Genomic DNA, 15,649 nt, shown 5'->3' with positions numbered 1-15,649 from the left:
TGTTAAAATTAGGCCTATTAACGTTGGAAAAGAGAAGGCTTAGGGGAGACCTCATAAACATGTATAAATACATCAGGGGGCAGTACAGAGATCTCTCCCATGACCTGTTTATACCAAGGATGGTGACAAAGACGAGGGGGCACACTATGCGTCTGGAGGAAAGGAGGTTCCTGCACCAGCATAGAAGGGGATTCTTTACGGTCAGAGCCGTGAGACTCTGGAACTCTCTGGGAGAGGAAGTGGTGATGTCCAACTCACTTAATTAGTTCAAGAGAGGCCTGGACGCCTTTCTTGAGAACAATAAAATTACATCTTATGCTTAGTGATAGTTAATTAATCCAGGGATTTAATCTGACTGCCAGATTGGAGTCGGGAAGTGAATTTTTCCTCAATGATGTAAATTGGCCTATACCGCATGTTTTTTTTTTGCCTTCCCCTGGATCAACGCTGCGGAATAGCTGCAGTGCACAAGAAATAGGCTGAACTCGATGGACGCTTGTCTTTTTTCAGCCTTATAAACTATGTAACTATGTAACTATGTAACTATGACCCCTGCCGCCAGCGTTGTCAGATGGGATTTTTTTTTTTGTTATAATTCTTCAACAAGAGCCTAAACTTAATATCTTCCTAAAGGAACTACTTCGGTTTCCTTCCTCTACTAATCTACCTATACCTGACTTTGCAATTTCCTTTAGGTGCTGCCACCATAACTCTCACTCGGCACGCCTGCTATCTTGGAGACATATTTGACACACAACTTTCCTTTATTCAACTTGGAAAATCACTCACTCGCTCATATCACCTGCACCTAAAAATTTCTCCAGAAGTCAACCCTTTCTCACCTTTGATACTGCAAAAACTCTTACTGTCACTCTTATTTACTACTGCAAATCTCTTCTAATCGGTCTCCCTCTAAACAAACTGTCTCCTTTCCAGTCCCTTCTGAATGCAGCAGCCAGGGTTGTATTTCTATCAAGCCGCTTCACTGACGCCTCTACCCTGTGCCAATCATTGGTTAAGCAATCACTACAATACAGACTCATCTCTCTCACCCACCAAGCTGGCCACAGTTCTGCACTGGCCTATATCTCTTCCCTCATTTCTGTGTATCACCCCTCCTGTGCCCTCTGTTCTGCAACTGATCTAAGAAAGACATCCTCCTTAATCAGAACCTCACACCTTCATCTCCAAGAATTCTCTCGTGCTGAGCCAGTTTTCTGTAATGCCCAAAATGCGTACAATGCGATGGTCACTGTAAAGGCAGGGGAACATAAAGTCAACCTTGTGTGCCAGACTGCCAACAGTCAAGACTTCCCTGTTCTCACCAAGAGTATTACTGTCTGTTACGCTCACGCCCGGACTGACTGGCATGAGCGTGGTTAGTGATCCCACTGGACCATAAACTGAGGAGTGCCTGGAGGGGTGTGACTAAGTATCAACTCAGTCCGACCAAGGTCGCACGGCGGCTCAGTCGACTCCGTGAACCAGGGAGGAACTGAGCAGAGGGACCAGGTGCTACTCCAGGTCAGACCCCGGTCACAGCTGTTGACCCACACCGGGGAATGCAGGAATGGGCAGGCACAGCTGGTATGCAGACAGGTGGGTACTGGCAGGCATGGCTGGTATGCAGACAGGCGGGTACTGGCAGGCACGGCTGCTATGCAGACTGGCAGATACTGGCAGGTAGGAACGCAGGCTGGATAGGAACCAGTACAGACTGGGATACAGGAACAGAGCCACGGGTGCGGTGGACAAGCAAAGCAGAACCACGGGCGCGGAGGACAAGCAGAGCAGAGCGAAACCGCAGGTGCGGTGGACAAGCAGAGCAGAGCGAAACCGCAGGTGCATTGGACAAGCAGAGCAGAGCGAAACCGCAGGTGCAGTGGACAAACAGAGCAGAGTGAAACCGCAGGTGCGGTGGACAAGCAGAGTGAAGCAGCAGGTGCGGTGGACAAGCAGAGCAGAGCGAAACCGCAGGTGTGATGGACAAGCAGAGCAGAGCGAAACCGCCGGTGCAGTGGACAAGCAGAGCAGAGCGAAACCGCAGGTGCGGTGGACAAGCACAGCAGAGCGAAACCGCCGGTGCGGTGGACAAGCAGAGCAGAGCGAAACCGCAGGTGCGGTGGACAAGCAGAGCAGAGCGAAACCGCAGGTGCGGTGGACAAGCAGAGCAGAGCGAAACCGCAGGTGCGGTGGACAAGCAGAGCAGGGCGAAACCGCAGGTGCGGTGGACAAGCAGAATGAAGCCGCAGGTGCGGTGGACAAGCAGAGCAAAGCGAAACCGCAGGTGTGGTGGACAAGCAGAGCAGAGCGAAACCGCAGGTGTGGTGGACAAGCAGAGCAGAGCGAAACCGCCGGTGCGGTGGACAAGCAGAGCAGAGCGAAACCGCAGGTGCGGTGGACAAGCAGAGCAGAGCGAAACTGCCGGTGCAGTGGACAAGCAGATCAGAACGAAACCGCAGGTGTGGTGGACAAGCAGAGCAGAGTGAAACCGCAGGTGCGGTGGACAAGCAGAGCAGAGCGAAACCGCAGGTGCATTGGACAAGCAGAGCAGAGCGAAACCATAGGTGCGGTGGAAAAGCAGAGCAGAGCAAAACTGCTGGTGCAGTGGACAAGCAGAGCAGAGCGAAACCGCAGGTGCGGTGGACAAGCAGAGCAGAGCGAAACCGCAGGTGCGGTGGGCAAGCAGAGCAGAACAGAGCAGTAGTTGCAGGCAGACAGGACAGGGCTCTGTTCACATGGAACATACTGGAAAATACAGGAAGATAGTTAGAACACAGGAGGTAGATACGGCAGAACCAGATACACAGAAGGTACTTACAATGAAGTAGTGAGTGGACACAAAACTCACAAACAGAAGTACAGAGACAATGAGTTGGAGTTAGGTGCAGATTCAGACACTGCAGGAAAAGGGCAGGTATGAACATAGAGACAAACAGGTAATGGACTAGGACACAGTTCAGACAGGAACTGAACCCGGAACAAGATACAGGAGCGAGCCTGGGAACTCAGCCCCCCGGGTGGCGGAAACAGACTAGAAGTCACAGATACAGATAACGGGCCTGGGTATACAGCCCCCAGGGTGGCGGAACAGACTAGATACAGGACAGGACCTGGCAACTCAGTTGCACAGAACACACTGAAAGAATGTTTTGCTCAGGCACCTCCTACTGGGTGGAGGGGGTTTAAGTATCCAGTGACTCACAGCAATAGGCTGGGGAGGCATTAGGAGTGCGCACACAGTAACTATAAGAATCAGGCAGTAACCGCGCCGCCGCCCTATGCAATAAGACAAGAGACAGGTAGCAGGTACTGGAGCAAAGTGTGCAGCCTGGACTGATAGGTAAGATGGCGGTCTTGCATGGTGGGAGGTGGTAAGCCACGCCAGCATTCCGCCAGGGATGTTACACTGTCTGTGTTCTCTTTCTCCTCCTCCTCGTTATCACCCAATCCACGCTGAAATGAGGCTGGGCTGGGTAGCATGACCCTGTACAATTTCTTGCTCTGCCTGCAATGCCTCCTCTTTAATTGTGAGCAGTGAGCGTTTCAGTATACAGAGAAGCGGGATGGTGATGCTAATTATGGCATCATCATCGCTCACCATCTTGGTGGAGTCCTCAAAGTTTTGGAGGAGGGCACAGATGTCAGACATCCATGCCCACTCATCAGCTCTTATGTGCGAAGACTGACCTGAATGACGACAAATGCGTTGAAGCTGGTACTCAGCAACTGCTCTCTGCTGCTCAAAATCATTCCAAACATCTGCAATGTTGATTTCCAACGCGTAGTCACATGGCACACCAGTCGATGAGCTGGAAGCTGCAAACGCTGCTGAAGCCCTGCGAGGGCGGTGGAAGCTGTAGCTGACTTTCTGAAAAGGGCACACAAGTGGCGTACTTTCACAAGCTGCTCTGGCAGATCTGTGTAGATTTTGAGAAACTGCAGAACCACTAAGTTGAGCACATGGGCCAGGCATGGTACATGTGCGAGCTTGCCTAGCTTCAGAGCTGACACCAGGTTCTCTGATACAGCTTTCAACAACTCTGCAATGGTGTGCGGTTTGTCGCCTAAGCATACAGTCCTGCTTATTGTTATTGCCACACACAAAGTTTAAGTAAATAATCTGCAATATGTCCTGAAAAATGAATCAAGTGATGGAGATGGAGGTTGAAGAGGAGGAGGAGGTGGTGCAGGAGCTGTAGAATGTAGGGGTAACCCCGATTGACCCAGGGCCCGCAATCTTCTGTGTCGGAAGGATGTGTTCCATCCCAGGGTCCCACTGGGTCACGGCTTCCACAATATTAACCCAGTGGAATGCATCAGTGAGATCAATCATCCCTGGCCACATTCACTCGTCCACGTGTTTGTGGTTAGGCGGTCCTTCCCACTTAAGTGCACTGGGGAGAGCACGGGTTATGTTCTGGGACTTGCACTTGTGGAAGGCGAAGACGATACCGGGAGAAATAGTGGCAGCTGGGGACCGAGTATGGACACCCGGCCACCGCTGCCATGAGGTTGTGGAAAGCTTCTGCCTCCACGAGCCTAAAAGGCAACATTTCAAGTGCAAGCAGTCCAGAAATGTGGGAGTTTAGGATTGCAGCCTGTGGGTGTGTGGGTGGTTGGCTTCATACTTGCGCTTGAATTACAAGTAACACAAAGCTAAGGAGATGGATGATCCAATTATCATGAATAATTTGGTCGTTGTTTAGGAGACCGAGTACAATATTAACCCAGTGACATGTGTCCGTGAGATGTATGATCCCTGGCCACATTCACTTGTCCACGTGTTTGTGTTTAGGCGGTCCTTCTCACTTAAGTGCACTGGGAAGGGAACCGGTAATGTTCTGGAACTCGCGCTTGTGGAAGGCGGAGACGATACCGGGAGAAATAGTGACTGCTTGGGACCGAGTATGGACACCCGGCCGCCGCCACCATAAGGTTTTGGAAAGCTTCCGCCTCCACGAGCCTAAAAGGCAACATTTCAAGTGCAAGCAGTCCAGAAATGTGGCAGTTTAGTATTGCGGCCTGTGGGTTAGTGGGTGGCTGGCTGCATACTTGCGCTTGCATTCCAAGCAACAGAAAACTAAGCAGATGGTGACCTCTATCATCATCACGACCTCACCTCGGAACTATGAACTCTCCTGATGGAGAAGCCAGAGCCCATCGGAGTACTCTTCGGTTCTCTGGTGGGCCCGTCCAACTCTGCCGAGAAGCAGCCCTGCCTAAGAAACGTGTGAGGGAAGGTTCCCGGACACTATATGGCTGTTTTTTTTTTTTACTGTGGCCTGGTTCCTTACCATCCCTGACCACATTCACGTGTCCACGTGTTTGTGCTTAGGCGGTCCTTCCAAGTAAATGCACTGGGGAGGGCATGGGTAATTTTCGGAGACCCATGCTTGTGGAAGGTGGAGATGATACCAGGAGAAATAGTGGTGGCTGGGGACTGAGTATAGACACCCGGCCGCCGCCATGAGGTTGTGGAAAGCTTCGGCCTCCATGAGCCTAAAAGGCAACATTTCAAGTGTAAGCAGTCTAGAAATGTGGCAGTTTAGTATTGCGGCCTGTGGGTGGGTGTCTGGCTGCATACTTGCGCTTGCATTCCAAGAACTGTGGTAGGGACAACTGAACGTTGCAAAGGGAGAAGGATGTGGATGTGATGGTTGCAAGTCTGCAATGACAGGTGCAGGGTGAGAGGCATCTTGGCATGTGTCATGGACAGGGGATAGGCGTGCACGCACAACAGCAGAAGAGGCAGTGGTGTCACCCGCAGACACTGTTTCTGGACCTTGGTGTTTGGCCTGGCTTGTCAGGTGCTTTGCTGTCATGTGCCTGAGCATGCTGGTGTTGGTCAGGCTGGTAGTTGTGGTGCTCTTGCTGATGCTGGCCTGGCAGATCTTGCAAATGGCCTTTTTGGGGTTATGTAAACAGTCTTTCAATAGGAACCAGACTCGGGAAGACCTAACAGTTGTACTGGCAACTTCCGTCGTGTTGGTGTTTCGGAGAGCGGTTGCCAGCCTTGTGTCTGTGGCCATCACATTGCTTGTTCTTGCCTTTTGTGGTGCTATGCCTCTCTCCCCCTGTGTGCTGCTGTCCTCACTCTACATCTCCCCTTGCCAGGTTGGATTAGTGACTTCATCGTCCACTGCTTTGGTTTCCACTTCCGCACCCTGGTTCTCCTCCTGACTTTCTATCCATTGTCTCTTATCATTATCCACCTCTTGCCACAGTATTTGCACTTTCCCACCATCACCTTTGGGTGACCATGGCTCCTCAAATCGCTACATGTGATTGTATGTTGCCCTGCTCGAAACTGGCCAGTCGAGAGGCCCAAATTTATCGATGGAAAGGTGAACAGCTCTTGGTGTAACCCTGGACTCAAATTTTTCCTTCAAACCACATATCCAAGCTCTTTCCATTTCCGAGTGGACCTAGCGAGAGGCAAGAATCTATAAATGGAAAGATGAACAAAACAGCTCTTTGAAGTATCCAAGTGTGGGATCAGTTGACTCAGGGCACTCGAAATGGTGGGAGAAAGGAGGATCAGGATTAGGAAGATGCCGACTCCAAGTAAAAAAAATCTCCTGGATCCGCACATTCCTCAACCACGAATCTACAAAAACACTAGTGCACGCGCTCATCATCTCCCTTCTCGACGACTGCAACATCCTGCTCTGTGGCCTCTCTTCTAATACTCTCGCATTCCTCCAATCTATCCTAAACTCTGTTGCCCAACAGAAAAATGCTCGAGTTTCCCACAGACTTACATTGGGCTCGTTACCCGGACCGAGCACTCGAGCATTCCAATTTGCTCGACCCGAGCAATGAGTACCAGAGCATTTTAGTACTCGCGCATCACTAATAGCTATTTATTTATATTGCTGTAAGATATTATTTTTTTGTGTACAACATTCATATATCACATCTGCAGATGCCTGGTCTAACAAACAGGAAAAGCAATAATAACAACAAACAAAAATAACCCCATAAGCAAATATATGGGACACGAAACACAATTCACTGCAATCTGATTTGCTTCTAAATGGACCTCAATATGTTTTGAACACCCTTTTGAGTCTTCCATAGATATTAGTGATGATTTAAGATTTTAATTATGACACAAATGTCTAGTTCATCCACAGCGCAAAGGGTGAAATATGCAACTAATCCCCACTAACTCTGCAACCAAATACCCAGCAGAATTTACTGCTTAGGTATCTTATTCACCTGGATCTACTTTAGTCAATAGGTACCACCATATTCATTAGGTGAGCTGCACTGGTGCTGAGGGAGATGTAGGAGTCAGTAGTGCAGGTTTTGTTCAGCTAGGGATTAATTTCACTGGAACCTGCGGTTCTGGTCAGCCAGTCTAATGGGTGTGTTGCTGTCCTGCAGGTGTCATTTGTGTCCTATTGGGCGGCACAATACCCCTTATATATATTCACAGCTTCCTGATTGAGTTGCCAGATCTTGTACCTGCAAGCTGACTAGACGCTGATGTTTGCGGATTCCTGTGATTAACTTGGCTTGTACCTTGACCTTGTTTCATTTTGTTATCCCCTGCTTGTTCGACTATGCTTAGACTGATTACCTGAATAGCTCCTAACCATCCCGGATTCAGGGGGACTGTTCCGATTTGAAGGGTTAGTCCATCCATCCCCGCACTTCAGGACTTTGTCCCGGCTTCTAATATTTACCTCTCTCTGTCATTATGCCATGGCTCCTCCACCTCAGGGGGGCAGGGCCACATCTCTCTGCTCTGACATAAATTAACTAAACTATTCCCTTCTCTTGTGATCTGGTCTCCCCAAGACTCATACTCACAAGCTCATGATTGCAGGAAGCAGCTCTAACTATAAGCCACAGCCCACTCTGATAATCATTGGAGAATTTGGTAATCTTGAGCAGTATTGCAGGCAGTGAACCCAAAAGCAGATTATACAAGTGCATAGAGATACTAAGTATATAGCAGTGTATTTCTATGTCCCTTTATTCCAGATGTGAAGAACAGTCCGATTTTTTTGTTCCTATGAAACTGCTAAAAATAAAAAACAATTACAAAAATGTCATTTTCTCTTTTTTTGTTTGTCTCCCTGGAACTTGAACCCACAATCTCTATAATTGCAGGCAGGAGATAAAGCAACAAGCCACAGGCTCCAGTAACATCACTAAGAGAATTTTGTATACTTGATCTGCATTTCAGCCACTAAACCCACAGGCAGCTTGTACTTGTACATAGAGATACATCTGTACATAGCAGTGTATTTCTATGTCCCTGTATTCTAGAGAGAAAATGAAAGAGATTTTTTTCTTCCCATAAAATTACTAAAAAACTATGAAAAACAATAACAATTATTTAATTTTAAATGTGCTTTTTTAAAAACAAAAATAATAAACATCACAAATAGAGATGAGCGTTGTTCGACTCGAACTGTTCGCCAATCTCAAATTCGAGCTGTTTTGGGCGGTGTTCGAGCCGTTCGGCGAACACGAACGATTTGAGAAAAATTCGGCTGTTCGAGGTTATGTTCGATAACTGTTCGTGCACCAAAATCATAACTGGATTTTTTCTCAGTAATGATGAAAATTAATGTTAATACGCAGTTTGAGTGTACAGCGGGGTGGGGGGAGGGGCAGGGGATGGATCTCTGCAGGAATAATGAAGATCTCCATTTTTTTTTCTCTTTCCCGCATTTACAGTGGGGAGGTGCAATCTGTCAGCCTATCAGCAGCGCACACACGGAGCGAAGTGCTTTTTTTCACACAAGCAAGGGCATGTGTGATTGGCAGTGTATGTCACATGTCCTTGCCCTATAAGACCAAGCCATTTTCCCCATCACCACCATTTTCTCACTGCTGCAGCTGCGTGTTAGACGGCACTGCTGTTGCTGTGTGCGCTATACCTTGTTAATTTCAAGCCAATTTTTGCACAAATCTACAGATAGCTTGGGAGTAGGGAATAGTTGTGATTGCAGTCCTTTTAAGGACTAGGTTACAGCATTTCCTACGACTTTTATCAGGCAGGTCTGTGCTCTTAAATAGATAGATTGTGGGAGTAAAGACTAATTGTAATTGCAGTCTTTTTCAGGACTAGGTTACATCAGTTCCTATCAGTTTTTGCCAGGCAGGTCTGTGCCAGTGCTGTGCAAGTTTTTTTCACAGCATTTGGCTGAATCTAGCAAAGCTAAACCTTTTTGGCCTATTGCAGAGTGTGTTAGTCAGTGGAGTAGCCTATCTGTGTTGCAAGATATACCACCTGTGTATAGAATACCAATTTTTTTACTGCACCTAGTGAAGTAAAATCTTTTGGGCATAGCATCATTCTATTAGTCCATCTATACTGACCTCCATCAGGTTGCAAATTGAACATAATTTTTTTCTGCATCTAGCCCTGAAAAAATATTTGGGCTTCTAGCAGTGTGTGGGACTTGTTCTATTAGTCCATCTATACTGACCTCCATCAGGTTGCAAACTGAATATAATTTTTTTCTGCATCTAGCTCTGAAAAAATATTTGGCCTTCTAGCAGTGTGTGGGACTTGTTCTATTAGTCCATCTATACTGACCTCCATCAGGTTGCAAACTGAATATAATTTTTTTCTGCATCTAGCTCTGAAAAAATATTTGGCCTTCTAGCAGTGTGTGGGACTTGTTCTATTAGTCCATCTATACTGACCTCCATCAGGTTGCAAACTGAATATAATTTTTTTCTGCATCTAGCTCTGAAAAAATATTTGGCCTTCTAGCAGTGTGTGGGACTTTCTCTATTAGTCCATCTATACTGACCTCCATCAGGTTGCAAATTAAAAATAATTTTTATCTGCATCTACCTCTGAAAAAATATTTGGGCTTCTAGCTGTGTGTGGGACTTGTTCTATTAGTCCATCTATACTGACCTCCATCAGGTTGCAAACTGAATATAATTTTTTTCTGCATCTAGCTCTGAAAAAATATTTGGCCTTCTAGCAGTGTGTGGGACTTTCTCTATTAGTCCATCTATACTGACCTCCATCAGGTTGCAAATTAAAAATAATTTTTATCTGCATCTAGCTCTGAAAAAATATTTGGCCTTCTAGCAGTGTGTGGGACTTTCTCTATTAGTCCATCTATACTGAACTCCATCAGGTTGCAAATTAAAAATAATTTTTTGTCTGCATCTAGCTCTGAAAAAATATTTGGCCTTCTAGCAGTGTGTGGGACTTTCTCTATTAGTCCATCCATACTGACCTCCATCAGGTTGCAAATTCAAAATAATTTTTTGTCTGCATCTAGCTCTGAAAAAATATTTGGCCTTCTAGCAGTGTGTGGGACTTTCTCTATTAGTCCATCTATACTGACCTCCATCAGGCTGCAAATTAAAAATAATTTTTATCTGCATCTACCTCTGAAAAAATATTTGGGCTTCTAGGTGTGTGTGGGACTTGTTCTATTAGTCCATCTATACTGACCTCCATCAGGTTGCAAACTGAATATAATTTTTTTCTGCATCTAGCTCTGAAAAAATATTTGGCCTTCTAGCAGTGTGTGGGACTTTCTCTATTAGTCCATCTATACTGACCTCCATCAGGTTGCAAATTAAAAATAATTTATATCTGCATCTAGCTCTGAAAAAATATTTGGCCTTCTAGCAGTGTGTGGGACTTTCTCTATTAGTCCATCTATACTGACCTCCATCAGGTTGCAAATTAAAAATATTTTTTGTCTGCATCTAGCTCTGGAAAAATATTTGGCCTTCTTGCAGTGTGTGGGACTTTCTCTATTAGTCCATCTATACTGACCTCCATCAGGTTGCAAATTAAAAATAATTTATATCTGCATCTAGCTCTGAAAAAATATTTGGCCTTCTAGCAGTGTGTGGGACTTTCTCTATTAGTCCATCTATACTGACCTCCATCAGGTTGCAAATTAAAAATAATTTTTTGTCTGCATCTAGCTCTGAAAAAATATTTGGCCTTCTAGCAGTGTGTGGGACTTTCTCTATTAGTCCATCTATACTGACCTCCATCAGGTTGCAAACTGAATATAATTTTTTTCTGCATCTACCTCTGAAAAAATATTTGGGCTTCTAGCTGTGTATAGGACTTGTTCTATTAGTCCATCTATACTGACCTCCATCAGGTTGCAAACGGAATACAATTTTTTTCTGCATCTACCTCTGAAAAAATATTTGGGCTTCTAGCTGTGTGTGGGACTTGTTCTATTAGTCCATCTATACTGACCTCCATCAGGTTGCAAATTGAATATAATTTTTTTCTGCATCTAACCCAGCCAATAGTTTTGGCCTAATACCACAGTTTGGCCACTCAGCTCTGCTCGGTTCCCATCCATTGTTTTTTTGTGCAAACAGCTCCAGAGTTGTGAATTAGTTAACCACCAAAATGAGTGGAAAAAGGCCTGCTGCTGGTGGAAAGGGGAATAGGCGTGTTGGGAAGGGGAAAAAAGGTTGTGTCCGTGGGGTTGGTGTTAAAGCAACAGTAACATCTGCAGAAGAAAGACCATCTTCCAGCCAAACTAAAATGTCTACTTCTTTTAGCGGACAATGTGATAAGATCCCTTTCTTACGGCCACGCCAATCGCTACAAATTCCAGATGAGGCACAAAAACAGCAGGTGCTTCAACGGATATCAAGTGCTCCTTTAAGTGGGCTCTCCTCCACATCAACTTCAACATCACAAATACTCCAGTCCTCAAAGGTGTCACCCCAATCGCACTTGCTTCCGCACAGCTCCCAAATCTCCAGCTGCCCGTCTGAGTATGAGGTAGAACAGATGGTTGAGTCTGCAGAGCTGTTTACTCATACTATAGCCTGGGAATCAGAGGTCGACTCCAGCGCTTCTGTGAATCCAGACGAGGAAATGATCTGCACTGATGCCCAGAATCTTTATGATTCGAATCCAGGACCAGACGCAAAAGGTTCTGACCATAATGTAGACCCTCATTCCCAAACTGTAACTCCTGTTGGTGGAGACAATGAGGAAGACGATGATGAGACTCAAATACCTGATTGGAGCGACAACTTTAGTTTTTTGTCAGGGCAGGAACAGGTTGGCTCTGAGGACGACGGGTGTGATAACGCACAGGGTGATGATGATGAGGTTGGAGATCCCACTTACTGTCAACCCACAGTCAGCCAAGAGATGAGGTCAGCAGAGGAGGTGGAGGAAGATGCTAGTGACGACGAGGTCAGGTTGCGCCTTCCTGGACAGAGACGTAGTACTGGAAGCACGTCAACAACTGCATCCTCAAACACAACTCTGCCTCTCACCACAAGTCGTGGTGGCTCTTCAGGTCGCATGGGTGCTAAGCCTTGCATAGCCTGGGCATTTTTTCAGATCGATAAAGATGACCCAACTCGTGTTATCTGTAACATTTGTCAGCAAAAGCTAAGTAGAGGCCAAAAAATACATAGTTTGAGTACTTCATGCATGAACCGGCACATGGACATGAAGCATAAGTTGCAGTGGGAAGCTCAGTGTGCTACAATGCGGCCTAGCCGGCCGGGCCAACCACCGTCTGCCATATCTTGTGCATCCGCGGCCTCTTCATCCTCTGTGACTGGGGGGACAGCAGTCACACCTGTTTTGGGGCGCAGACCTGCCACCTCTTTACCCGCAACAGCCAGCGTGATTGGCAGGTCATCATTTTCTTTGGAGGTGGTAACACCAGCTGGTGTTGAGCGCTGTCCGACATCGATAGCACCACCTTTGGATCAAGGCAACCTAACATGTCCGCCTGCATCTTCCTCACAGACCGGCAGTTTGCCGGGGACACCCTTATCAACCCCGTCTAAGCACAATAGCCAGCCCTCGGTCCCTCAGATGTGGACAAGTAAAAGACCATTTCCTCCTAGCCATGAGAAAGCTAAGAGGTTGAATTTCACCATCTGCAAGCTCTTGGCTACAGAAATGCTGCCTTTCCGCCTGGTGGACACAGAGGATTTTCGAGACCTTATGTCCGTCGCAGTGCCCCAGTACCAGATGCCCAGTCGGCACTACTTCTCAAAGAAAGGTGTGCCTGCGCTCCACCAGCATGTTACACACAACATCACCGCTTCTTTGAGAAACTCTGTGTGTGACAGGGTGCATTTCACCACAGACACTTGGACGAGTAGGCATGGACAGGGGCGTTACATGTCGCTGACTGGGCACTGGGTAACTATGGTGACAGCAGGACAAGGGGCTGCTGTCCAAGTCTTGCCGTCCTCACGAGTTGTGCGTCAATCCTCTTTATGTCAAAGTTCCTCCACTGCTTCTGCCTCCTTAACCTCCTCTCGGTCTTCCACCTGCACCCAAAGCCTGTCTGGTCATGCCACAAGCTTTCTAACTGCGCAGAAGGGATCCTGCACACCTCCTTACTATGCTGGCAGTAGGGCTCAACGTCATCAGGCGGTTTTTACTTTGAAATCTCTGGGAAATGTGAGTCACACAGCTGAGGAGTTGTGGTCAGCTCTGGAGAACCAATTTCATGAATGGTTGTCTCCACTGGACCTGAAACCAGGGAAGGCCGTGTGCGACAATGCTGCAAACCTGGGTGCGGCCCTTCGCCGGGGCAATGTCACACACGTGCCTTGTATGGCGCACGTGTTGAACCTGGTTGTTCAGCAATTTTTAGCCCACTATCCCAGACTAGATGGCCTTCTGCAGAGGGCACGGTCGCTGTGTGCTCACTTCCGCCGTTCGCATCCCGCAGCTCAGCGACTTACATCTCTACAGAAGTCGTTGGGCCTGCCACTTCACCGGCTAAAATGCGATGTGCCTACCCGGTGGAATTCAACTCTGCACATGTTGCAGTGACTGTGGCAGCACCGACAAGCCCTGGTGCAATACGTTCTGACGTATAGCCTGGGCCAACGGGATCCAGAGGTGGGGCAAATCACGCTGGAGGAGTGGTCTCAGATCAGGGACCTATGCACCCTTCTGCACAGTTTTGAAATGGCGACGAAGATGTTTAGTGCTGACGATGCCATTATCAGCATGACTATTCCGGTGATTTACATGCTGGAGCACATGTTAAACAGAATTCGGAGTCAGGTGGTGGCACAAGAGGAGGTGGAGGAAGTAGAGGAGGAGGAGTTGTATGCGGAAGGGCTAACATCTGCAAGGTCCAGACGGTCGGCAGCACCAAGGCGGCAGGCATGTGAGGGTGGAGGAGATGGTTTTACCAGGGCGCATGGTAGCAGCCAAACAAGTGAGGAAGGTGCAGGAGTCCAGGAAGAAGTGGAGGACGAACTGATGGAAGACTCATCAGATGAGGGAGACCTTGATCACATTTCTGTTGTGCGAGGTTGGGGGGAGAGGACAGAGGAAGGAAGCATGATTGTTACCTCGCCACCAACACAACAGGGACTTGGTGCTCCTGGATGCGCAACACACATGAGTGCCTTCTTGCTGCACTACCTGCAACATGACCCTCGAATTGTGAGAATTAGAAATAATCCTGACTACTGGGTTGCCACACTGTTAGATCCCCGGTACAAAAGTAAATTTGCAGAAATTATTCCTGCCATAGAAAGGGATGCACGCATGCAGGAGTATCAGCAGAGACTGTTGCAGAATCTTACATGTGCTTTTACACAAAACAACAGTGGTGCACGTAGTGAATCTCACAGTTCCAACTTGCCAACCGTGGGACCGTCAAGTGTTCAGCACTCAAACCGTAACAGAACCACAGTATCTGCTGGTAACATCAATTTTGCGGAATCATTTCACCACTTTTTTAGCCCATTCTTTGCAAGGCCACAGGAGACAAGAAGTCTGACACATAGTCAATGCCTGGTACAGGAGTATCTCCAAGTAAACATTGAAGCCATGACTGTGTCACTGGACCCTTGCTCTTTTTGGGCTTCTAATCTGGATAAATGGCCGGAGCTAGCCACTTACGCCTTGGAGATCTTGTCATGCCCCGCAGCCAGCGTTCTGTCTGAACGTGTGTTCAGCGCTGCTGGTGGTGTGCTGACAGATAAGCGGACGCGGCTCTCCACTGATAATGTAGACAGACTCACGTTCATAAAGATGAACAAATCATGGATCCGAAACGACTTTTCTACCCCTGTGTCATCCTGGGGAGAGTAAAAGCTTGATGATTGGTTAAAATCACCCCACCAACCGTTTTAAGCTTTCAAATTACTAATCATGTTTATCTGTATCTTGGCTGGAAAATAATTTGGGCTTTGTAGCAGTGTGCAGCACTGATTCTATTAGGCCATCTATAATAAGCTCCACCAGATTTAAAATTACTAATCATGTTTATCTGTATCTTGACTGGAAAATAATTTGGGCTTTGTAGCAGTGTGCAGCACTGATCCTATTAGGCCATCTATACTAAGCTCCACCAGATTTAAAATTAATAATAATTTTTAGCTGCATCTAGCCCGGAAAATAATTTTGGGGCTCCGAGATGCACAAGACACATACGTGCCTTATTGCTGCACTACCTGCAACATGACCCTCATATTGTCAGAATTCGAAGTAATCATGACTACTGGGTTGCCACACTCTTAGATCCCCCAAACTTTTCGATCAACCTTTTCATTTTAATAAAGACCAAAAATATGGTCATTTTTGAAATTATAAGCATTAGCAGGTTATTAGAAACTGAAATCAAACAGTTTTCAACTCAAAACTTTATTCTAGGTGATGTTACATTTTCACATA

Source organism: Phyllobates terribilis, unplaced genomic scaffold (genome assembly GCF_046119375.1).
Source record: "Phyllobates terribilis strain yellow unplaced genomic scaffold, ASM4611937v1 Scaffold_3__8_contigs__length_932513732, whole genome shotgun sequence".
Classification (NCBI taxonomy): domain Eukaryota; kingdom Metazoa; phylum Chordata; class Amphibia; order Anura; family Dendrobatidae; genus Phyllobates; species Phyllobates terribilis.
This window is presented reverse-complemented; position numbering follows the sequence as displayed.